Source organism: Mobula hypostoma, chromosome 16, assembly GCF_963921235.1.
Source record: "Mobula hypostoma chromosome 16, sMobHyp1.1, whole genome shotgun sequence".
In the NCBI taxonomy this organism is placed as follows: domain Eukaryota; kingdom Metazoa; phylum Chordata; class Chondrichthyes; order Myliobatiformes; family Myliobatidae; genus Mobula; species Mobula hypostoma.
In genome coordinates, this window is record NC_086112.1 from 60922655 (window position 1) to 60948806 (window position 26152).

The window sequence follows — 26152 nt, forward strand, 5'->3', positions numbered from 1 at the left end:
AAAGATTTGGCCGCTTGGAGAAATTTTTGGAGGTTGTTGTCGTGATCCTGCTGGTCGTGACCGCAGATGGTGATGTTATCCAGATATGGGAACGTGGCCTTCAGTTGGCACTGGTCCACCATCTGGTCCATTGCCCTCTGGAAGACAGATACACCATTCATGACGCCAAAGGGGAGGCACAGGAATTGATAAAGCCTGCCGTCCGCCTCCAAGGCAGTGTAAGGGCGGTCCTTCCGGCGGATGGGGAGCTGATGGTAAGCAGATTTTAGGTCTATGGTCGAGTACACCTTGCACTGTGCTATCTGATTGACCATATCCGCGATGCGGGGTAGAGGGTACGCGTCGAGCTGCGTGAACCTGTTGATGGTCTGGCTATAGTCCACGACCATCCTATTCTTCTCCCCGTTCTGAACAACCACCACCTGCGCCCTCCAAGGACCTGTGCTTGCCTCAGTGACCCCCTCCCTGAGCAGCCGCTGCACCTCCGACTTAATGAAGGCTCTGTCCCCCACGCTGTACCTCCTGCTTTTAGTTGCCACGGGTTTACAGTCGGGGGTCAGGTTGGCGAACAGCGGTGGGGGAGGGATCCTGAGGGTGGAGAGGCCACAAGTGGTGTCGGTAGTGCGGCAGTTGGCATGATGTTGGGTGGGATGCGCGGGTCGGTGTCTGTGTGTGTGTGGTCAGTAGCGGGGTATGTGACGTATCTCTACAAAACAGGGGATTTATGACAGTAATTGGCGGGAGGGGCCCATCATACTTCATTGTCACGCTTTTCAGGTGACTCTGGAAGTCCAACCCCAACAGCACAGGGGCACACAGTTGAGGCAAGACAAGTAACTTAAAGTCCCGATATTCTGTGCCCTGCACCACTAGCGTCGCTACACAACCCCCCCGGATGTCTGTTGTATGCGACCCAGAGGCCATGGTGACCCTCTCACTTACCGGCCGTATCATGAATCCACAATGCTGCACCATGGCCGGGTGGATAAAACTCTCCGTGCTGCCTGTGTCAAACAGGCAGCTTGTCCTGTGCCCCTCCACCAGGATGTCCATCATTGACCTTGCGAGCTGGTGGGGAGCGCTTTGGTCGAGGGTCACGGAAGCCAGGGTGGGGTCGCTGTCTTGGTCCGGCGTGGTGGGGTGGCCCGTGAGCACCCGTTGGTCGTAGGCGGTGGGAGGTGGCGCTGACCAAGATGGCTGCCCCCATGTCTCGCACGTGGTGGCAGTGTGCAGGGAAGATGGTGACCCCCACGACTCACACGCGGCGCTGCTCGATCCCGCTCGCGGTTTTGACTTACAGACCTTGGCGAAGTGGCCCTTCTTTCCGCAGCTAGAACAGGTAGCTTGTCGGGCCGAACAGCGTTTCCGGGGGTGCTTCTCCAATCCGCAGAAGTAGCACTTCGCGGACTCATGACTGGCTGCAGCCGAGGTCGATTCGCCAGCGGGTTGCGGGGTCTGCGGCGCCCACGAGGCCATCAGGGGATCGTGTGCCTGGAGAGCCTCGGAGTTATGCAGAGCGGCCTCCAACGTATCAGCCAGCTCGATCGCCGAACTTAGGGTAAGATCGGCTTTTCCCAGCAGCCGCTGGTGCACGTACACTGACCTGGTCCCCGTAACGAAGGCGTCTCTCACTAGGAGTTCTGCATGCTGCGCCGCCGTCAGCTCCTGGCAATTGCAGGCCCGCACGAGTGTCTGTAGGGCCCGGACAAACTCAGCACTCGATTCCCCGGACCGTTGTTGCCGTGTCGCTAAGCGATGCCGAGCATAGACGCTGTTTATCGGCCGCAGGTATTGTCTTTTGAGTGCGTTCATCGCGCCGTCGTAGTTCGGCTGGTCTCTGATCAGCGAATAAACCCGTGGACTGACCCTGGAGAGTAGAACTCTGCGCTTCGCTACGGGGTCGGTCGCTTTAATCTCCTCTACATACGCTTCGAAGCAGGCCAGCCAGAGTTCAAAAGTGTTTCCAGCGTCAGGCATTTGCGGATCGAGGTCCAATTTTTCTGGTCTCAGGGCCTGTTCCATGTTTTCAAATGTACAGCGAATAAAATTGAAGCACCTTCAATTACTCCAAAAGACTGAGGTTTGGTAAAATACTGAAAGGCTTTTATTCACTGTACAATACGACCTCCACAGTGAGTGTTGCCCCGGACTGAGGGGGAGGGGCAAGGCGTACACCTTTATACAGGACTCTGTGGGAGGAGCCACAGGGGCAGTCAGCAGAGGGGTGTGTCCAGACAGGCAACCGAGTTACAACATATATACATGGTTTACCACAAGACTAAACACTATGCTTGGTGTAATCACATCATCAGAAACGCACTATTCCTATTGGAAAGCATAGTGTTGCCTGCATCATGCTGTGGGGATACTTCCCTGCAATGGGCCCTGGAAGGCTTGTGAAGGTAGAGAGTAAAATGAATGCAGCAAAATACAGGGAAATCCTAGAGGAAAGCCCATTGCAGTCTGAAAGAGAACTGAGAAGATTTGTTTTCCAGCATGATAATAACTCCAAGCCTAAAGCCAAAACTACACAGAAATGGCTTAAAAACAACAAAGTTAATGTCCTGGAGTGGTCAAGTCAGAGTCCAGACCTCAATCCTATCGAGAATTTGTGGCTGGATTTTAAAAGGAATGTTCACTCACAATCCCCATGCAATCTGACAGAGCTTGAGGGATTTTGTAAAGAAGAATGGAGAAAAATTCAGTATCCAGATGTGCAAAGCTGATAGAGACCTACTCACACAGAGTTAAGGCTGTAATTATTGCCGAAGGTGCATCTACTGAATACTAAATACACTTGGCAGAGAACTGTTTTCACTTTGACACGAAAGAGTCTGTTTCTGTTGGTTAGTGTCAAAAAAGCCAAATTAAATCAACTGTGATTTAATGCTGTAAAACAATAAAACATGAAAACTTACAAAGGTGGTGTATACTTTTTATAGGTACTGTATGACCACATTAATAGGGCTATATTATAGACCACCCAACAGTCTGTATGATTTAGAGGAACAAATGTGTAGAGATATCACAGACTGTTGCAAGAAATATAATGTTGTGATAGTAGGGTGATTTTAACTTTCCACATATTGACTGGGACTCCGATTCTATGAAAGAACTAGGTGGGATAGAGCTTGTCAAATGTGTTCTGGAAAGTTTCCTTGATCAGTGCATGGAAGACCAAATGAGAGAGTGTGCAATACTTGATCTCCTATTAGGAAATGAGACAGGGCAGGTGACAGAAGTTTCTGTAGGGAAACATTTGGCATCTAGTGGTCATAATGCTATTAGTTTCAAAGTAAATATGGAAAAAGATAGGTCTGATCCTCGTGTTGAGATCAAAAATTGGAGAAATGTCAATTTTGGTGTTATCAGAAAGGATCTAGCAAGCATGAATTGGGACAGGCTGTTTTCTAGCAAGGATGTCCTTGGTATGTGGGAGGCCTTAAAGGAAACATTTGATCATACATAACTTGATTGTGCCTGTCAGAACAGAAGGCAAGAATAACAGGTTCAGAGAACCTTGGTTTTCAAGAGATGTTGAGGTTCTGGTTAAGAAAAAAAGGTGATGTATAACAGGTATAGGCAGGTAGGAACAAATGAAGCACTTGAGAAGTATTAGGAAATGCAAGAGAACACCTCAGAAAAAAACCAGGAGAGCTAAAAGAAGACATGAAGTTTCTCTTGCGGAGAAGGTAAAGGAGAATCCTATGGGCTTCTACAACTGTGTTAAGAACAAAAGGATTGCAACGGTCAAAATTGGTCCTCTGGAAGATCAGAATGGTAATCTACGTGCGGAGCCAAAAGAAATGGGAAATATCTTAAATTGATTTTTTGCATCTGCATTTACTTGGGAGACAGAAAACAGAATCGAGAGAAGTGAGACAAAGCAACAGCGAGGTCATGGACTCTATACCGATTACAGAGGAGGAGATGTTTGCTATCTTGAGGCAAATTAGGGTGGATAAATCCCCAGGGCCTGACAAAGTGTTCCTTTAGACCATGTGGGAAGCAAGTACAGAAATTGCAGGGGCTCTAGCAGAGATATTTAAATCATCCTTACTGACAGGAAATGTGACAGAGGATTGGAGGATAGCCCATATTGTTATGCTGTTTAAGAAAGGTTCTAAAAATAAACCAGGAGATTATAGGCCAGTGAGCCAGACATCGGTAGTGGGAAAGTTATTGGATATATAAGGGACTGGATATATGAGAATTTGGTTAGACAGGGAGTGATTACCAATAGTCAGCACGGCTTTGTGTGTGGTAAGTCGTGGATGTTTTTCGAGAATATTACCAGAAAAGTGGATGAAGGGATGTAGTAGACAGTGAAACTCCAAAGGAGCACCAGAACAAGCAAATCCACAAGGAAAGTGGCCAATTTGTGATTGTTTGATGTTAATTTGCATTATGTTAGCACAGTGGTGGTTTCATTGACAGCGAAAATGGTTATCAGGATTTTCAGCTGGATCTTGATCAGTTGGGGAAGAGGGGCCAAGGAATAGCAAATGGAGTTTAATTAAGATAAGTTCAAAGTGTTGCATTTTGGGAAGACAAATGGGGTAGGACTTCCACACTAAATGGTAGGACCTGGGAAGTTTTCTAGAGCAAAGCACCTAAGAGTACATGTACATGGTTCCTTCAAGTTGGGATCACAAGTAGACAGCATTGTGAGCAAGACTTTTGTCACACTGGCCTTTATCAGACAAAGCATTGAGTGTAGAAGTTGGGATGTTACGTTGCAGTTCTACAAGACGTTGATCAGGCTGCATTTGGAACATTGTGTTCAGCTTTGGTGACCCTGCTGTGGGAAATATGCCATTAAGCTGAAAAGAGTGCAGAGAAGATTTATGAGGATGCTGCTGGGACTCAACTTATGGAGAATGAGGGGTGAGCTTATCATGGTGTATAAAAAAGAAGGCATAAATAGGAGGAATGTGCGGTCTTTTTTTCCAGTATTGCTGAATCAAAAGCTGGAGGTAGAGGTTTAAGGCAGAGTGGAGAGATTTACTAGGAAGCCAAGGGAAGACTTTTTCCACCCAGAGCATGATCAGTACATGGAATAAGCTGCAAGAGGAAGTGGTTGAGGGAGAAACATGAACAATATTTAAATAGTCTTTGGAAGCTACATGCATGGATAGGAAAGGTTTAGATGGATATGGGCCAAATACTTACATATCGAATTATCTTAGATGGGAATCTTGTCCAGCTGGACCATTTGAGCAGAAGGGTCTGTTTCCATACTGTATGACTCTATGTCAATACAAGCAATGCTACCAGTGCTGCGTATTTCACAGCTCCAATGACACAGATTCAATCCTGACCTCCTATGCTGTCTGTGTGGAGTTGTCACTTCTCCTTGTGGATACACATGTTTCCTACGGGTGCCCTGCTTTCCCTCAGAGACTAAAGACTTGTTGGCTATTAGATTAATTGGCGATTGTAGATTATCTCCAATATAGCTAGACAGAAGGAGACTAGATAACTAATTGAGAGAAAGTTAGAAGGAAATAAGTGAGGGAATGGGATTAATAGAAATGTTCTGGGATCTTGCATTGATTTGAAGTGCTGAATGTCCTATTTCTTTAATTTAGAAACATATTATTTGATATATAAACACAAAATAATCTGCAAATGCTGGGATCAAAGCAACACTCACAGCACACTGGAGGAGCTCAGCAGGTCGGGCAGCATCAGTGGAAACGATGAGTCGATGTTTCAGGCCGGAACGAAGGGTTGTCGAAGGGTTCCAGTCTGAAACGTTGACTCATTGTTTCCACTGATGATGCCCGACCTGCTTAGTTTCTTATTTGATATATAACTTGCCATGGAATGTCAACTTTGTGTTAGCTTTCATGTTCACATTAAAGCAAAGCAGACAGTACATGAACTTGCATATGGGTGTCCACTGCTCACTTTGTACACCACCTGGGTGAATGTATACTTTTGGGACAATTTGTGTCAGGAAATGTAGAGGAAACCTGACACAAAAGCAGAGCAGCAGAGACAAGTCAGCGATGAATGATAACTTTGATAATAGACTGCGAAAATAGCAAAACACAATGGGCCACAAAATGAGACAGAACCTCAGGCAACAAAGTAACTGAAGACTCATAGAAGCTGATTGAAGATAGCGGTTCAATGGGTGAACAAGGTTTGTGGATGAGAACTGGGTTTAAATAGGCTGCACGTCATGCGTTGGAAGGGAGTGGCAGGTGATTTCTGTTAGCCGGATGGAGACTGGAAGGTATCTGCCTGAGCAGGCCTGACAGTTGGTTAGTACAGAAGCTTCAAGGTCAAATCTAAAACCTTCAACTATTGCATCACTTCCTGAGGATTTTAGAAACATTAAGTGTAGTAAAAACAAACAATTGCAGTAGCCAGGGAAAATCAATTATTACCCAGCGTGCAGATAGCTGATGAGGTCTCTATATGGTGCAGGCATGAAGTGTTTCCTTTTGCAGCAACCTTGTTCAGTCTTACAATATTAAGAAACCATGTTAACTGAATCATTAAACTCCAAAATATCAACAACTGATAAAAATTAGTCTTGCACTCTGCTTCTCTGCACAAGTTGCTCTGCTCACTGTCATGCAATATTGGAGCATTCAAAATTATTTTGAAACCAATCTATCTCTGAATGGAGCCAAACGTTACACCCTCTGCTCCCAAGCTATGTCTTCATTATAGGTTATACAACATTGAACAGTACAGCACAGGAGCAGGCCCTTCGGCCCACAATGTTATGCTGAACCAGCTAAAAATACATTAAAAATCTACCAAAAACTAATCCCTCCCACCTGCATAATGTCCACATCCCTCCATCTTCCTCATATCCATGTGCCTATTTAATCATCTCTTAAAAGCCTCTAATGCAATTGCCTCTACCACCATACCAGGCAACACATTGCAGGCATCCACCACATTCTGAGTAAAAGAAAACTTATCCACCACATCCCCTTTGAACCTATCCCCCTCACCTTCCATGTATGCCTTCTGATATTAGACATTTCTACCCTGCAAGAAAGATATTCCTTGTCTACTCTATCCATGCCTCTCATAATCTTATAAATTTCTATCAGAACTCCCCTCCACCTCAGTCGCTCCAGAGAAAACCACTCAAGTTTGTCCAGCCTTTCATATTCACACATGCCTCTAAACCAGGCAGCATCCTGTTAGACAAATTATGCACCCTCTCTAAAGTCTCAAAATCCTCCCTACAGTTCCCAATAGAACTGTGTTCAATACTCTAGATGTGGCCAAACCAGAGTTCTATGAAGTTGCAGCATAATCTTTTGACTTTTGAACTCAAAGCTTCTATTAATAAAAGTAAGCATTTCATAAACCTTCTTATCCACCCTACCGACCTGTGCAGCCACTTTCATGGAGCTATGAACTTGGACCCCAAGATATTTCTGCTCAGCAACACTGTTAAGGTCTTGCCCATAACACTGTACTGTCTCCTTGCATGTAGAAAATGTCCAGCAAATTTTACCTTCTCTAGATCATGAGAGCAAATAATTTGGAGGACAAGAGGGAAATAAGGAGGCAGGTGAGATGAACTGATGGTATTGCTTTGCTGATTACTACCTGATTATCAGGTTCCTGATTGGCCAAATGTCTTTTCAGGTTAGACGAAGTAACATGGACTTACATAATGCATTTGATAAAGGGACCACCACTGACCAGACAGTAAATGACATTAACTGGGGCTTGATACAGTTCAGCAAGTGCCCACTGTCAACAAGCTTCAATAAATGAATGCTGAAATAATCGCTGCTTACTTGCCTAAGTGTAAAAGAATATTTCCAGCTGGATCGTGCTCTATTACAGCAGATCTCTATAGAATTAATCCATCACCTCTAACAACTTTATTGCTGAACTGTGGCAGAAGTTTGCATTATCCAGAACAGTCACTAGAATGCTATGATTGCATCAATTGCAAATTATTCTGCTTAACTATTCCTATCATAGAAACTAAAAACAGGATAAGGTGGACATGAACAAATCACACTAAGAAAGGGTCAGCGACGTGTAGGATTGAGTCCCTAGCATTCTAAAGGCAGTGGATGAGCAGCCAGATGTCATGGTCCACACCAGTACCAATGTCATAAGCGGAAGGTCCTGCAAAGGGAGTTCAGGAAGTTAGGTGCTAAGGTGAAGGACAGACCTTCTGGTTGATGATCTCAGGATTACTACCCATGCCACCTGTTAGTGAGGCCTGGAATAGGAAGATAATGAGGTTGAACATGTGGGTAAGGGAGGGTGCAAGAGGGAGATCTTCAGATTTTTGGATCATTGGGTTCTCTTCCAGGAAAGCTGGGACCTGTATAATTGAAATAATTTGCAACTGAACTGGAGGGTCCAATATCCTTTTTGGAAGCTTTGTTGATGCTACTCTGTGGCTTAAACTAAAAGTTGTAGGAGTGGTGGGAACCAGTGTGACAAGTAAGCAAGTTGAGTGGCTGTGGGCAAAGTAACTGCTAAGCCTACATGCAAAAACAGAAACCAAAAGATAAGAGACAAAATTGGTCCTCTTGAAGATCAGCATGGTCATCCATACATTGAGGAAAAAAGAGATAAGGAGATCTTAAATGAATATCTGTATTTACTTGGGAGACAGAAGGTCAAAGAAACTGAGGGAAAAGAGTAGTGAGGTCGTGGACAATATCCAGATTATAAAAGGTTTGGTGCACGCTGTCTTGAGATAAATTAGGGTGCATAAATCCCTAAAACCTGACGAGGTGTCTCCTGGGACTTTGCGGGAGGATAGTGCAGAGTCTGCAGGGGCCCTGGCAGAAATATTTTAAATGCTGGATGACTGGAGGATAGCAACTGCTGTTCTGTTGTTCAAGACAGGCTGTAAAAATAAGTCAGGAAATTATAGCCCAGTGAGCCTGACATCAGTCGTGTGCAAATTATTGGAAGGTACTCTAAGGGAGAGGATATATATGTAGTTGGATATATAGGGCCTGATTAGTGATAATCAAAATGGCTTTGTGTGTGACAGGTTTCTGATTCTGGCAACCTCCCCCTTCCTTTCCAGTCCCGAAGAAGAGTCTCAGCCTGAAACATTGACTACGTGTTCATTTCCATAGATGCTGGGTGACCTGCTGAATTCCTCCAGCATTTTGTGGGTGTTGCTTTGGATTTTCAGCAGCAGAATTTCTCATGTTTAGGGGAAATACAGTACATGTTGGCTTTTTTCTCTGAGGTTATGTGAGGCTAGGACTAAAGGTTGAAGGGTGAAATGTTTCATGGGAACCTGTGTGGACGTTCTTCACTCAGAGGGTAGTGAGGGAAGGCGCTGACAGTGAAAGTGGTGGATGCAGATTCAATGGTGGATAGGTGTATGGATGAGACGGGCATAGAGGGACATGGTCTGGGTGCAGGAAGGTGGGACTAGGCAGGAAAACAGGTCGGCATGGACTAGATAGGCCGAAGGATATGTTCCTGTGCATAGTTTATCCCTCGTATGAGACATATTAAAGTACATTTTAGTCGCTGCTGGGTAACAATCTTATTTCCCTTTGCTCAGCAGTATTGCAGAAGAAAAAGATTCCTTGCCATGCTCTCAGTGCATACAAACAATACATAAACATGGTTTTGCAGCACCCTCAATAAATTGGGAGTAAATAAAACTAATTGCTTATTTCGAACTATGTTGTTTGCAACATATGGATTGCATTTAGAGGAAGCCTGAAGGCTCAACAGGTTGATGATTGACTGGGTTGAGTTGTTCTCTGATCTTGGCAATTTATTTGCAAACGTTTCATCACCGTACTGAAGACATCATTGATGATGATGATGATGGCATCCATCTGAATCGAAGGACAATCGAGTCATTTGGCACTGGAGTGACCTTTACAGGGTACAAACCTGGGCAGGAAGTATAGAGACCCCGGGGTGCCCAGATGTCAAGGTCCCTCTCCTCAGCCTCAGTGGTGGAGTCCAAAGGAAAGTGAAGCAATACATTTGGCACCAGCTTGGAGGAGCTGCTGGAAGGATGTTCAATGACGCCCAGCCACCTTAGGGGCTCCATTCTGGATTTCCAGTCTGGGTTTACTCCCGTAGCCTTCACCTCTCCCGAGGCTGCCCACAAGGCAGTGGGGCTATTTACCTAGAACTGGGGAAGAGACATCACCAGTACGCTGTTATTTGTGGTGTCCTCTGAAACCTTGGCTTTTATATGCTATCAAGCAGCTGATTAGTCATCATTGTGGAAACTCAGTTGTGATTTACGGAGGAAGTCTCATTGTTGATAGGTTTTGTGGCAAGTTTGTGTGTTGTGGTCTGGAGTTTTGCATGCATTGGCTCATAAATAGGATTGAGGTCTAGGTGTCTGTGTACAGAATTGTTCATGGAAAACCATGCTTCTAGGAATTCTCTTGCATGTTTGTTTGTGCCATGACTTTCACGGATGCCCAGTTGAAGCTGTGCCCCTCTCGATCTTAATGCTGATTATTTCACTGAATTTTGCCTCTCCTGTCATTTTTGAGTTTTGTTTTTCAGATCTGCAATGTTGTTGGCTCTTCTAATTCATACGCTTGATTATTTTTCTAAGTTCCCAGCATCAATCCAGTCATTAAGAGCTTAATAAAGCATGCAACGTTCACTCAGTGACCACTTTATTAGGTTCACTTCTACAGCTGGGGCATCATGGTAGTGTAGGGGTTAGTGTGACACTATTATTGCTTGGGACTTTGGAGTTCGTCATCTGTAAGGAGTTTGTATGTTCTTTCCATGGAACAAGTGGGTTTCCTCCAGGTGCTCCAGTTTCCACCCACAGTCCAAAGAGGGTTAATCGGTGGGTTGCTAGCTGGCTAGGGTTAATCGGTGGGCTGCTAGTGGCATGGATGTTAGTTGGCTAGGGTTAATCAGTAGGTTGCTCGTGACATGGTTGCTAGTTGGCTAGGGTTAATCGGTGGGATGCTAGTTGGCTAGGATTAATCAGTAGGTTGCTAGTGGCATGGTTGCTAGATGGCTAGGGTTAATCAGTAGGTTGCTAGTGACTTGGTAGCTAGTTGGCTAGGGTTAACCAGTGGATTGCTAGTGGCATTGTTGCTAGTTGGGTAGGGTTAACCAGTGGGTTGCTAGTGGCATGGTTGCTAGTTGGGTAGCGTTAATTGGTGGGTTGCTAGTTGGCGAGGGTTAATCGGTGGGTTGCTAGTTGGTTAGGGTTAATCGGTGGGTTGCTAGTTGGTTGGAGTTATCAGTGGGTTGCTAGTGGCATGGTTGCTAGTTGGGTAGGGTTAATCGGTGGATTGATAGTTGGCGAGGGTTAATCGGTGGGTTGCTAGTTGGTTAGGGTTATCAGTGGGTTGCTAGTGGCATGGTCTGAAGGGCTGAAGGGCCTGTTCCGCATTGTATCTCTAAATAAAATAAATAATTAAACTTGTTCATTAATGTGGTAGCGTAGTGGTTAGCACACTGCTCTACAGTACCAGCGATCCGGGTTCAATTCCCACTGATGTCCGAAAGGAGTTTGTACATTCTCCCTGTGACTGTGTGGATTTCCTCCGGGAATTTTGGTTTCCACCCAGAGGTTGGTCATGGTAAATTATCCCGTGATTAGTCTTGGGTTAGATCAGGGATTGCTGGGCTACTCTAATGCTGTAACTCAGTAAGGAAATAAAATAAATAAATAAATTAAATATCTAATTGGCAGTCATGTGTGTGCAACTCAGTGGATAAAAGCATGCAGACATGGTCAAAAGGTTCAGTTGTTGTTCAGACCAAACATCAGAATGGGAAAGAAATGTGATCTAAGTGACTTTAACTGTGAAATGAATGTTGGTGCCAGATGGGGTGGTTTGAGTATCTTAGAAACTGCTAATCTCCTGGGATTTTTATGCAGAACAGTCTCAGAGTTTACAGAGAATGGTGAGAGAAACAAAAAAAAAATCCAATAAGCAACAGTTCTGTGGGCGAAAACTCCTTGTTAATGAGAGAGGTCAGAGGAGAATGGCCAGACTGGTTACAGCTGACAGGAAGGTGACAATTTCTCAAATAGCCACGCTTTATAACAGTGGTGTGCAGAAGAGCATCTCTGAATGCACAACATGTTGAACCTTGAAATAATGGGCTGCAGCAGGAGAAGACAAAAAAACAAAGACTCAGCGGCCACTGTATTTGATACAGGAGGTACCTAATAAGCTGGCCAATGAGAGTAATTTCAGACTTATCACTCCAAGATTAAAATTTTATTTAATTCAGCATTGATTTCATAATAGCACATGAAGACAATGCAGTCTAAGCAGCTACTGACAATAGTATGTAATCATAGCTGTCATACAGTAACAAGATGCCAAGAACACTAGTGCAAGGAGCTCCGTAACCAGCTTTGAGAAAATGATCCCAGTTAACTTAGTATGGTTGCTGTGAAAGTACCTCTCATTGTGGATATAGGATTGAAATGTACATCAATTCTAAATTCATATCATCATCTACAGTTCATCTAATACAAATATTTCTGCTTTCATGTGGGGAAAAAAATATAATCCCACTTCATTACTTTCAGTGAGAATGAGGAATTTGCAAAGTGGGCTCCTGCACTTAATATATTTCAAAATCTCTTTTAAATGTGATGCTGTAGGCACCAGTGGAGCACAGGGAAAACCAGAAGACATTAGAAAACATACTGACTCCCAGTTACACAAAACACCAGCTCACATTCTAACATTTTTCAATTTTTTGATCCTAATGTACAAAGTAGGTTTAATAGTGTTGGGTAAGTACACAAGAGGAAATCTAGAGGGTGAGGAAGGAATGAAATATGATGACAGAGAGAAAGAGAGCGAGGTTGAGTCGAGATTTGCAGGGGTCTATGCTTTACCCTTGTTTAATAATAGCTCCCTTCTGAAAAATTATTGTGCTTAAAATACATCATTATGTTACTTTGATAACCATCAGATGACTGCGCATGGTTGCAAGACAAAACAAACAGATGAAAAGAAGATAGTAAAAAAAATGGCTGGTTGGACTTAGGCAGGTAGTGGGATCCAATAATAGTCAGGTACCTTCGTCAAGATTACATGACTCACAGTAAACTAAAACTGATGAGAAAAGTTGTTTGCATTTTCTATCCTCATATTATAAAACATTCTATATCAGCGGAAACACGAGGAAATCTGCAGATGCTGGAATTTCAAACAACACACATAAAAGTTGCTGGTGAACGCACCAGGCCAGACAGCATCTATAGGAGGAGGTACAGTCGACGTTTCGGGACGTTTCCGATGTTTCGTCAGGATGAAGGGTCTCGGCCCGAAACATCGACTGTACCTCTTCCTATAGATGCTGCCTGGCCTGCTGTGTTCACCAGCAATTTTTATGTGTGTTGCTATGTCAGCGCTGCTTGTAAGCTGGAAAGGAGATCCTGAAGTTTTTGTTTATGCAAAGACTTCTTCCAAACCCCTGTTAAATGACCAGAACATCAAAGTAATGAACCATCATAAAAATAACAAGGTAACTCCAGCTCTGGCAAGCCCTGTCCTGAAGAAATGGTTGCAAGTGTAAATATCATGGGAAATATATGTTAACAACTTTAGATGCAGGTAACTGCATTTTTCCCTTCCTGAAAGCATCAGCTGGACTGGTGGGCTTTAGTTACAATGAGAGATTGGATACGCTAGGTCTGTCTTTCCATGGAGCAAGTTAAGATGAGAACTGACCCCCATATCTCAGGATGACCCTGTAATCTCAGTCTCTGAGGTTGATGTCCGGGTATCCTTCGAGATTGTGAATCCACAGAAGGTGTCTGATCTAGCGGGGTGGTCCTGGCAGAGTATTAAAGGTATGGTGGACCAGCGGGTGGGAGTATTTACGGACATATTCAAGCCCTCTTTTCTGTGGTCTGAGGTTTCCACCTGCTTCAAAAAAAAGTATCTATTGTACCTAGTGCCCAAGAAAAGTGTGGTCTACCTCAATGTCTACGATCAAATCTCTATACACGCATGACAGCATGGCTAAGCACAGCTACAATGGCGTATATAAATTCACTGTCAACTTCGCTGTTGTTGGACAAATCACAGATAGTGATGAGTCAGCGTGCAGGAACAATACAAATACCTGACTGGGCCAGGCCTTAACAGGAACCTCTTGCTCAATGTCATTAAAACTAAAGAGCTAATCTTTGACTTGTGGAATGCACAAAGGTAGAGGACTCAGCCCAATATATCATGGGTACATGATGTATAGTTGATGATATTGTTTTTTTGTAAATGCTGTTTCTATTATGTTGTCTGCTTGTAATGATATTGCAAGTGGGATTATCACTGCACCTGTGGATAAATGTATTTGTTTTTATGACAATAAAAATTACTTGAAATTTTTCTTTGAAATATTGAAATATAATTATGAGAAACATTGATAAGCAGTCAGTGACTGTTTCTCTTAGTCAGGCTGTCCAAAGCAGGGAGCAAAAGACTTAAGGTCAGGAGGAGTAAGCGTAAAGAAGATCTGAGGGGTAAATATCTCACACAGAGTAAGTGCTATCTAGAAACAGCTGCCAAAGGAGGTGGTAGAGGCAGGATCAGTAACTACATTTAAGAGGCGTTGGACAGGGACTTGAATGAACAATTATAGATGTGGAATTAATGCAGGCAAGGCGGGCAGTGTCACCGTGGTTCGGATATGACCCAAGTGCGGAGTGATAGACACTGAAGCAGGTCGCTAGTTCACAGATTTTAATGCAAACAGTGTTAAAGTGAAAAGAAAACAATAAACACTAGGCCAAACAGGGCGTTAACTAAAACTCTCAAATGGAAAACGAAGGCTACATTGCAGCTAAAAAGAACAACTAAGAATAAAACGTATACTGCTAGTCTTCAGAGTCAGTTGAGGCGACAGTCCAATTTCTCAGGCAAGGTAGAATGCAAACAGGCAGTGAAGCATTGCTGTGTCCAAGTCTCGACAAATACTAGGATGGAATGAATGGAGTTAAATACTGTCACAATAAAATAATAATTAGCTGATACATGCATATTCATGAGCGCAATTGCCGTATCTGTTGTGACAGGCAGTTGGTATAGATAGGCAAGATCACTGGAACAAATGCTAAGGGCCAATGGGCCCATTTCTGAGCTGCGTAACACTACAAATAGCTTTCTCATAAGAACATAAGATATAGGAGCATATTAGGCCATTTGACCTATCTTCATGACTGATCTATTTCCTTCTCAGCCCCAATCTCCTGCCTTCTCCCCATATCCCTTCATGCCCCGACCAATCAAGAATCTATCAACCCCTGTCTTATATATAGTCAGTGACGCCCTCCACAGCAGCCCGTGGCAACAAATTCCGCAGATTCACCACTCTCTGGCTAAAGAAGTTCCTCCTCATCTCTGTTCCAAAAGGATATCCCTCTATTTTGAGGCTGTGTCCTCTGGCCTTGGACTCCCCCACCATGGGAAACATTCTCTCCACCTCCACTCTATAGAGGCCTTTCAAGATTTGATAGATTTCAATGAGGTCACCCCCCTCATTCTTCTGAATTCCAATGAGTAGAGGTCTAGAGCCATCAAACACTCCTCATATGGTAAGTCTTTCAATCTTGGAATCATTTTTGTGAACCTCCTTGGAACCCTCTCCAATGTCAGCACATTCTTTCCTGGATAAAGGGCCTAAAACTGCTCAAAATTTCCAAAAAGAAGTCTCATCCATGCTTTGTAAAGCCTCAACATTCTATCCTTTGCTATATCAGGTCAATAGGATTGAACAATTAAAATGGAAGATTTCACAAATTAAATAGATCAGTAGATAGATAGATACTTTATTGATCGCAAAGGAAATTACAGTGTCACAGTAGCATTATAAGTGTACAGATATACACATATTAGAAGAGAAGAAAGAAAGAATAAAAAATAAATTACCTCAAACAGTCTGAGAGGAAGGTCATCACTTCCCTGGATATAGATTGACTCATTATAGAGTCTAATGGCCGAGGGTAAGAATGACTTCATATAAGCGCTCTTTGGAGTAGTGCAGTTGTCTTAGTCAATTGCTAGAAGTGACCCTCTGTTTAGCCAAGGTGGCATGTAGAGGGTGAGAAATATTGTCCAGATTGCCAGGGTTTTCCATTGGGTCCTTTGTTCTACCACAGCCTCCAGTGTGTCTGGTTTGACTCCTGTAACAGAACCAGCCTTTCTAATCAGTTTATTGAGCCTGTTGGCATCACTCGTGTTGATGCAATTGCCCCAGCACACCACTGCATGGAAGATTGTGCTGGCGACAACAGACTGATAGAGCATGTGAAGGAGAGGCCCGCATAATTCCAAAGGACCTCTGTCTGCTCAGGAAGTAGAGGTGACTCTGGCTTTTCTTGTACACAGCCCGTGTGTTGGTACTACACTCAAGTCTGTCATCCAGGTGCACCCCAAGTATTTGTAGATCTTCATCACATCCACATCCTCATCATCCTGAGTAACAGGGAGCAGTGCAGGCTTAGTCTTCCTTAAGTCTTTCATCATCTATTTCATCTTGTTGCTGTTGAGCTACAGATGATTCAGCTTGCACCATTTGACAAAATCCTTCACCAGGGTCCTGTATTCATGTTCCTGTCCTCCCTTTATACACCCAATTATTGCTGAGTCATCAGAGAATGTCTGCAGGTGACATGACTCAGTCCGAGGTATACAGGGTAGACAGAAAGGGCACCTGTACAGTCCCCTGTGGGGTTCCAGAGCTCCTTACAGCCATGTCTGACACACAGCTGTGAATCCGCACAAACTGTGGTCTGCCAGTCTGGCAATCCATTATCCAGGATACTATGGAAGTACCAACCTGCATTGAATGGAGCTTTTCCCTCAAAAATGAGGACTACATGGTATTGAAGGCACTTGAGAAATCAGAAAACATGATCCTCACAGTCTTGTCCTGCTTCTACAAATGGGAGTAGACTCTACTCAGCAGGTAGATGACAACATTGTCGACTCCAATGTGCTCCTGGTAGGCAGACTGCAGGGGATCAAGGCTGATTTGACTGGGGGTTAGAGGTGAGCCAGGACCAGCCTCTCTAGAGTCTTCATGATGTATAATGTCGGGACCACTGGACAGTAGTCATTCAAGTCTTTTGATAGCCCTCCTCGGGTACTAGGACCACACATGATGTTTCATACAGTTGGGACCTTTTCCAGTCTTAGACTCAGAGTGAGAAAGCGCTGGAAAACTCCACATATCTGCTCAGCACACTCCTTCAGGATCTTGGGGTTCACACCATCTGGTCCCAATGTTTTGCTGTGTCTGAGTTTCTCCAGAGGCCTCCTCACCTGCTCAGTAGTGAAGGTGAGTCCATGATGACTGGGGAGTTGGTGGAAGGTGGGGGCTGGGAGAGGTGAAGATCAGGAAAATAACAGTTGGTATGTGGAGATGTGGATGCTAGGTACAGGGCAAGGAGGGGACATAGACAGTGGTAGCCTGTGTTGTAACTGTATTGTAAAGAACAAGCAACACACACAAAATGCTGGTGGAATTCAGCAGGCCAGGCAGCATTGTAAAGAACAAGTAGTATTTAAAGGATAGCTTGCAAGGCAGTTATGAAAATGATTGAGCATCTGTGTGGAGGGAGAGATACCGGGAGATAGAGTTAAGGATTAAAGTGGTGTAAGGTACATCATTTCAGAGTGTAACTGTTTGTAATATTTTCATCATACCAACTGTAACATCATCTTACATATTATTTGCAGTGTGTGTATGCATATAATTTTACGGTGCTGGTTAGGATTTGGTAAAATAAAAAAAAATTTGAATTATATTGCTCTCTCCATCTTAATTGACTTTCCTGAACTAGATGGGATCAAGTCAAACTCGGAACATAGTATTTGCAGAAAGTACTCCTTCAATGATGGAGCATTGCGGTGAATGAAAAATTTCAGGCAATGATCCTTAGGAAGGCAGCGTAGAGGCGTTATGAAGAAGAGGGTGAGTGAAATGATTCCTGTTGTAAAGAAACAGAATGAGCCTGGGAAAATGCAAGAGAAGGGAACTTGATAGAGAAGAGAAAACCAGAAAAACAACCTTGTAGAAAAATTGCAGAGAAAAATAACACTGAAAAGCAAGAACTCTAGTAAAAATAAGTCTGGGTTAAATGCAATACTTGGGTACTGACGGATATTTACTTTCCAGGACCTGAGAGGCGCATTGCTAAATGCTGCTTTCTGCTACAGCAGCATGGCCTTTCCAAAGGGTCAGAGTTGTTTGTGAGAAAGTTCAACCTCAAACAAATATTCCTTGCTCAGCTTCTTGTTGTAAACAAGAACCAGACTTCAGTTCCTAATATCATTTGCAAGAAACAATTGGTTTCAAGTTCAAAGCACAGCTTTGCAACCTGCGTAAGAGAGGACAGGCTACTCGTCCACAGTGGGGAGGCAGGGGGAGGAGGGGGTGTGCTGGCTGGCTGCTAAGAGATGTGGTTTTCAAAATCAAGTAAGAATGAGACTTCATGTCTGTATTAGGCAAATGTAAGACAATGGGGCTATGTTAATTGGCCTCCATTAAACCAGGCAACTACATCTGTTATTTGCATCATTTGTCCCCAGAAGCTTTTAGACCATCTATATGAATTATTTTGACCTGTCAAAGGTATCTGGAAAACATCAATGGCATCTAGTAGCAAAACAGGATAAATATTAGAAAGCACCGGGGATTGTTAGGAATGATAAGGACAATGGCACAAAGACGGGGTGAAAGAAAGAAAAAACAGAATTCATTCCTCAGCCTTTGGGTTCTGCGATAGATGGCTCACTTGCCTGCAACTCACTGGCATGTTCTATTAGTTCATAAGAATATTACCGGTGTATGGAAAACCTTTGTAGTTTGCAAATCTTTTGCCATTCAGAAATCTATTTTAATTCAGAAATCCTCTATGAGTATTAAGAACTAATTGTCTAAATTTAAATGCGTATCATTAAAAATAAAATACACTGTTTAAACTACTTTGCTAGCCGGAGGCATCTCCTCCTTGCTAGAGAGGTGTGCCCACCGCACAAACAGTGGGTATTGACAGCTAGACCTCACCCCAGAGGCTAGATAGAGAAGTAACTAGTCCTTGAAGAGTAGGTGAATACAATACAACCTCCCTATTAGTGAGGGTACCCATAGATATCTATATCGGAAAGAGCTTAAAATTTTCTTTTGAGTTTAGGGCTTTGTGGAAAGGGAATCCAATACCATTACAGGATCTGGAACACATTACCCAGCATTGTCAGTAGTTGGAAGATGACAATCCATCCAAGGCAAAAAGATAGGCTTTTAATATTGTATAAAATGTCAACAGAAATTTCAAAACATTTCTGATTATATATATTGAACTAGCGATTTTGAAAATGAAATTGACACAAAGCATGACTCATAAATTCTGACAATATAATGGAAGGTTTGTGGACAGAAAGTGCAGATAGTGCAAGATTATTTTTTAACAACATAATGTATACTATCATAAGAAATTCCACAACTTTTCTCATGAAAAATTGAAGGCATCTTACTTATGAGAACATATGTGTTACTCTAGGTACAACACAACATTAAGGCAAATAATTTATGTATTAATTACATGCTTTTTTTTAGATTTTTCTTATCTTTTGGGATCGCTTTCTGCAATATTCCTTTATTTTGGAAAACCATAAACAAGTGGCAATTAATTGATGAACTAGGGAAAATCTGCAGATCTGCAGAAATCCACACAATGCACACAAAATGCTGGAAGAACTCAGCAGGGCAGGCAGCACTTATGGAAAAGAGTACAGTCAATATTTAGGGTCAAGTCCCTTCATCAGGCCATTAATTAATGTATATTTCATGACATATTTTACTAACTCTCCACACTATTTTAATATACTGAAATACAAGATGTGCAGTTCAAGGTAGTATTTACAGGAAGACTGAATTAGCGTTGGAAGTCTGGGATTTTACTGAATTGGAGGTACAGCATTCAAAGTTTCCAGGAAAGTGATAGTACTTGAAATGGGAGGTGTTAAGGAGAGATGCTCTAGGATTAGAAGGATTTGTGAAAATTGGACCATAGTGGAGAGGGCAGATAATAATCCAAGGATGATCATAACCCAGGACAGACCATAGACCAGGGAAGATCGTACTCTCGAGCAGATGTCAGACCTGGGAAGACTGGAGACCAGATGTTCAGGGCGTCTGGGAGTGACACAAGTGTAACATACATATAGTGCTTGTCTTATCTCATGTGACTGGACGCTGCGTACTTTATGAGAAAATCAAACTACATAGTACTACACTAGATACTAATGGGCCAGCAGAATCTCTGGGTATCGAAAGGAGGCAGTGCTTAGAAAACATATACTTTTAGAGGCAAGTTTGTTTATAAATAATAGCAATATATACAAAATATTTACATGAGTAAGAGCAATTCAAAATTCCTACCATCTGTTTAGGTTTCAGATCTCAAACAAAAAATGAATTCCTTTTAAGTTAGAATCAGTGAGATTTATTAGAATAAGCTTTATTACTCCAAGTTCTCTAACTAATGAGATCTAGTGTTATTCCCTATTTAAAAGTTTATAGACTAAAATTTGTTTTTTTCATTTATCCCTAGTTAGTCAGGAAACTAATTAAATTCCCATCTTTAAGAATTATGGTTAACCTCAGTTTCTGTTTCAGGTCAGTATGTCTACAAGTTCAAATTCAATACTCTAAAAAAATATATACGTATATATAAAAATCCTAACTCCTTTCATGACATATCTCCAATATCACAACTTATAAACAAAGCAAATCTCATTCAGTCACTTATCAAAGTTCTTGCAAAATAATCAGTTCTTCCAGAAAATCAAATTCAGATCCTTTGAATGAGAAATAAACTTATACATCCAATTATATTAAATCCTCTGCGTCTTGAAACATTTCGTTCCCACACTGGTTCTTTGATTTTGGGTTGCTTGCCACCTTGTTTCTCGGTTCATTGGATGAAATAGTGGGTCATCTACAGAAAATTGTTTCACAACATCTACACAACAAAAAACCTGACCAAATCCCTTGGTAATGAATTAACAGAACTAATTCCCAGGTTACACGGTAGAGATCTTGGACACTACACTCTGCTGACACCATCTCACTATAGCTGGGGCTCGTTATAAATGTATCTTCAATAAATCTTTTATTAATATCATCTCTCCTCCAGGGGTTTCACCCTGAAGAATTCCGATAAGTAAGGTAGAGATACTAACTACTTATTTCACTTCTAACAGTTTTTACCTTGAGTTAATTTCTATAGTTTATTGCGTTTCTATTGCTTGTCCATGCCTGCATCAGTCACGTCTTCTTACATGACTTTTTTTTCCAAGTTCTCTTTTCTCATAATTAGGTAAATCTCATTTTCATCCCTCCATAGGTGGAGCTTTCTAACATTACGTCTTTAAGTTTAATTAACCTGGATGACACAAGCAACAGGGATTGGAGTAACTAGACTGCAAAGAGTAGATCCTTGCTAGGAGCTTACCCGCTGTGTGCCATTGCGTACAAGTGATGAAAGTACAATTAAAACGTCAATGTATAAGTGATTCTAATTTTCTGCAGCAGAAATTGGAGATTTTCTGAGTGAGAGAATTTGTTCTCGTGCATTTCTGCAAGCACGGCATTATAATTTCTGCAAATTAAATCACAGCAACAGGACGCTTGGATACATAAAATATAAGGTTGCATTTTTACAGCCGTGACCCAGGAGGATTTACTGCTCTGTTCTATAATGTGAGAAAAATCCTTATTGGACAATATTGTTATGATTTAACTATAAAAACCATTCTCAAAAATCTGGATCACAAGTGCATCTTCGAAGGTTAAAATTGGAAACTCTATATACTGCCTTTTAAAACTGAAGTCTGTTAATAGCATTAGTGGAGCTAATGTTTTACAAGCTTAGCTTAAAGATTACACTATACCAGGGGTTCCCAACCTAGGGTCTACAGACCCCTCGGTTAATGGTTGGGGTCCATGGCATTAAAAAGGTTGGGAACCTCTGCCCTAGACAAACGTCTCTGGCTGCGTTATCCTTACATCCATTGCGCAGGCTTAAATAAAAATCCTACCAATAACCAGAGTATACAAGAATAACTGTAATAAAAAAGGGAATACCTCCCATTTTTCTACAATCTAAAGGGCAAGTTTGAACTCAAATATGAGTAGTGATGGGAGTAGGTTGAGAGAGTGGAACAGGCATGTAATAAATATCCAGCAAATCAATAATGTTCAGCCAACTGCAATTGCTGAATTTTACTGGGTGAGTTGGGTAAAAGGGCAAAGAGGAAGGACATGAGAGATTACTGTACTTCAGAGAACAGTGCAAGGGCAATATAAGCTAGGCATGGGTGAATTGAGATACAGTATAAAACATTCCATTGGTGCATGGCCAAGTGGTTAAGGCGTCGGTCTAGTGATCTAAAGGTCGATCGTTTGAGCCTCAGCTGAGGCAACGTGTTGTGTCCTTGAGCAAGGCACTTAAGCACACATTGCTCTGCGCAACACCGGTGCCAAGCTGTATCGGCCCTAGTGCCCTTCCCTTGGACAACATCGGTGGCGTAGAGAGGAGAGACTTGCAGCATGGGCACCTGCCGATCTTCCTTGCCCAGGCCTGCGCCCTGGAAACCTTGCAAGGCGCAAATCCATGGTCTCACGAGACTAACGGATGCCTATTATTATTATTATAAAACATTCCACGATAGGCTATTGGTCTGTAGTATGGCGATTTATTGAAGTTACAGAAAAGGACTGAATAACTTTGAAAATCTCGTGGAAACGCTGTTCTGACAAAGCATTTGGGATCTGAAAATTTCACAGTTTCTCTTTACACAGATACTGCCTGACCTGCTGAGTTCTTCCAGCATTTACTGCTTTTATTCAGATTTACAACATTTACATTGTATTTCATTTTCATTCATAATTTTAAGGGCTAAGTCATTTTAAAATAAAACATATCAGAGCATAAAGCCTTTACTCGACAATAAATTGGAAATAAAACTGGAGCATATTGGAAATATTCAGCATCTGTGGATTAAGTCACACATTCCACTGCATTATTAGAAGAGAGTTGTTTTTTTTAACACTATTGCTCTTTTATGTCAGGCTTCAAACAGCAAACCAAAACTGTTTAGATGCAATGTTTGAAATCAGGAAGATGCTTGTTTTGAACCATTAATATTCTTTTTCCCTTAGTTACTTTGCAAATTGTTTGACTCTCAGCATATGAATTTGATTGCCGCTACATCTGTATGTAATATAGTTTGAGTCATTTGTGTAGATTTGCCAGTGCATCACTTCCTCACCACTGTTGCCTTAGGTCTGCCATAGGGAAAATCTCCCCAGCGCAATGATAAACTGCAGTATTCCATGAATTTCTGAAGCTGCACTCAATACACACAAGTTACACGATTGCATATTTAATGTGCAAAGGGATGACAAAGACTTCTGCTAAACTATTCTGTCAGCAATGTCATATGAGGAGAGAAGACTCTTTTGTACAAAGATAGAAGTCATCATGTTGGCTGAGCTACAAGGTGACTAACAAAAAAGGTACTTGTTTGTACTTCAAGTTCCCTTGAAGAATGAAGAAGAGCAGGTTTTAATGTAATTGACAGTGACACTTGGAAGCATTAACTAGATTACTCTTCACTTTATATCCTACATTTCACAATTCAATTTAATCACGATAAGAGGCATGCTCTGAAAGCCTATATACAGTATTTGGCTCATATTCTCTGAATTCTTTAACTTCAATCCTCATAGCAATGTATAAAATAGCTCAATTGGCATATGTGGAGAAGTTAATATTTCAGTAATTATTTGAGTAATATTGTAAATACAGTATATTGTTTAATTAGGCATTCTTTGTTTACATAATTCATTACAGGTTATATTTAAGAAATACATAAATGACATACATATGTCACAATGCCACCACATCATATGTATGCTCGTCCCTGTAGGAAAGAAAAGTAAAACTAAGTGGACCTGTTCCCTGCTCACATAGTTTTTCTTTTGATTAGTTTCTGGAATTATAAAACATCACTCAACCTATTCTCCTCATAAGGCATGCTCAGAAGAAGAAAAAATAGTTGAGTGAACTTGACCTTTTCTCCTTGGATGACAGAGGATGAGAGGTGACCTGATAGAGGTGTATAAGATGATGAGAGGCATTGATCATGTGGATAGTCAGAGGCTTTTTTCCGGGGCTGAAATGGCTGCCACAAGAGGACACAGGTTTAAGGTGCTTGGGAGTAGGTACAGAGGAGATGTCGGAGGTAAGCTTTTTTTACGCAGAGTGATGTGTGCGTGGAATGGGCTGCCGGCAATGGCGGTGGAGGTGGATATGATAGGGTCTTTTAAGAGGCTTTTGGATAGATGCATGGAGCTTAGAAAAATAGAGGGCTATGGGTAACCCTAGTAATTTCTGAAGTAGGGCCATGTTCGGCACAATTTTGTGGGCCAAAGGGCCTGTATTGTGCTGTAGGTTTTCTATGTTTCTATACGTTTCTATGTTTTTATAAGAGTGGCAACGAGGAAGTTTTAAAACAAACGAGAGACACCTACCTACCTGTTTAAGCATAGCACACTTGTTTTCTTTGGAAGAGGGCAAGAGAGACACTCAAGCTTAAGAAACAGCACAACAATTTTTTTCTTTGGAAAGGGAGAGAGATGTTCAAGATAAAAATAGGCAGAAAATGGATAAATTCATGTGTTCATAAACAGTCAGTACTGAGTGATAATAATAATTAATGAATAAAAGGCAGAAATGGCTGTCTATGTCAGAAAGATAGATGTATTTGATTGCACACCAGAAAACTGGATGATGTATTCTGAACAAATTGAGCAGTATTTTGAAACAAATGATATAACTAATGAGAAACGAGTGCCAATTTTGCTGAATGCAACAGATGGAAAAGGATACAGTGTGCTTAGATGTTTGAGTGCCCCAACAAACCTAGGAGAAATGAGCTTTGCTGATATCATGAAAGTAATGCAGGAAGGTGCAGAATGCTTTAGGTTTCATAAATGGAATCAAAAGGATGGGTAGTCTATTTCAGTTTATATGCCTAAAGTGAAGAAATTGTCTGAGCATTTTCAGTTAAGTGGTGGGCTTAATGATGCACTGAGAGATCATTTAGTTTTTAGAATCTTATAGGAATTCATTTAAAGTCAACTCCTAACTGAAGCACCACTCACATTTAAAAAAACAGTTGAAATTACCCTTATCAATGGAAACAGCAGCCAGAGCTGGAATTGAGTTGTAGTCAGAAATTAGACTGAGCATGAACAAAAATGTCGAAACAGAAAGCTGCCTGTCAAGCAAATTGTGTTACCATTGTGACAACGGCTCACATACACCAGACCAATGCAGGTTTAAAAGCAAAACTTGGGAGAAAATGCAAAAAAAAAAATAGGACACATGCAAAGAGCATGTTGAGCATGTTGGGTAATTTTATAAGTGGGCTGCAATGGAAAGATAAAAAGATAAAAAAAAATCAAGCTGCAGTTTCAAACAGAGCAGCTGATAATGAAATATCTGATACTGCTGAGAGTGACACAGGAATGACTAGCCTTGAGATTAAGATGTGAAAACTAACAAGAGACGAGCAATATGATTTACACCACAAATGAACGGCAGATTAATTAAAATGGAATTAGACACTGGCTCAGCTGTTTCAGTTATTGCACAAAATGTGTTTGAGTGACATTTTGAAGATACTGAAATGAAGCCAGTAGATATCCAGCTAAGAACTTATACTGACAAAAAGATAACTCCTGTGGGAGTGACATTTGTAACAGTGAAATACAACCATCAAGCCACATTGTGTTTGTGTGTGGTAAAAAGCAGGAAGACTAGTATTGTGGGGCCATAATTGGCTGAGACAACTACAATTTTGCAAGCTTTGTCGGGCCGAATGGCCTGTTTGTGTCAAAAATGTTGTATGTTCTAATGCCTTAATTTTATGGGAGACCTATCTACCATTGTCATATCACACCACACGCAATAGTCAGCAGAAAGTGAATTAAGAAAGGTACCGGATGATGTTCAAGAATGCTCAAGAAAGCAATGTTCGAGAATGACATTGGAAAACTCAGATATATCAAGGGTAAAATAGCATGAAATGAAAAATGCCATCCGGAGCCTTATACTACTCATGATTAAGTAGCTGGT

General features: G+C 41.9%; 1 long non-coding RNA gene across 2 annotated transcripts in view; it reads right to left on the bottom strand.

Annotated features, from left to right (window-relative positions):
- Positions 1-26152, bottom strand: part of LOC134357591 (uncharacterized) — an 88207-nt gene that overhangs the window by 35893 nt on the left and 26162 nt on the right. Inside the window, exon 3 of one of the 2 annotated variants that reach the window (XR_010020666.1) lies at positions 14736-14917. The exons of the other annotated variant lie outside the window; for it this stretch is intronic. This is a non-coding gene — a long non-coding RNA (uncharacterized LOC134357591). Of the gene's footprint in view, positions 1-14735; positions 14918-26152 lie in introns of those variants that run through there. 2 annotated transcript variants of the gene reach the window in all.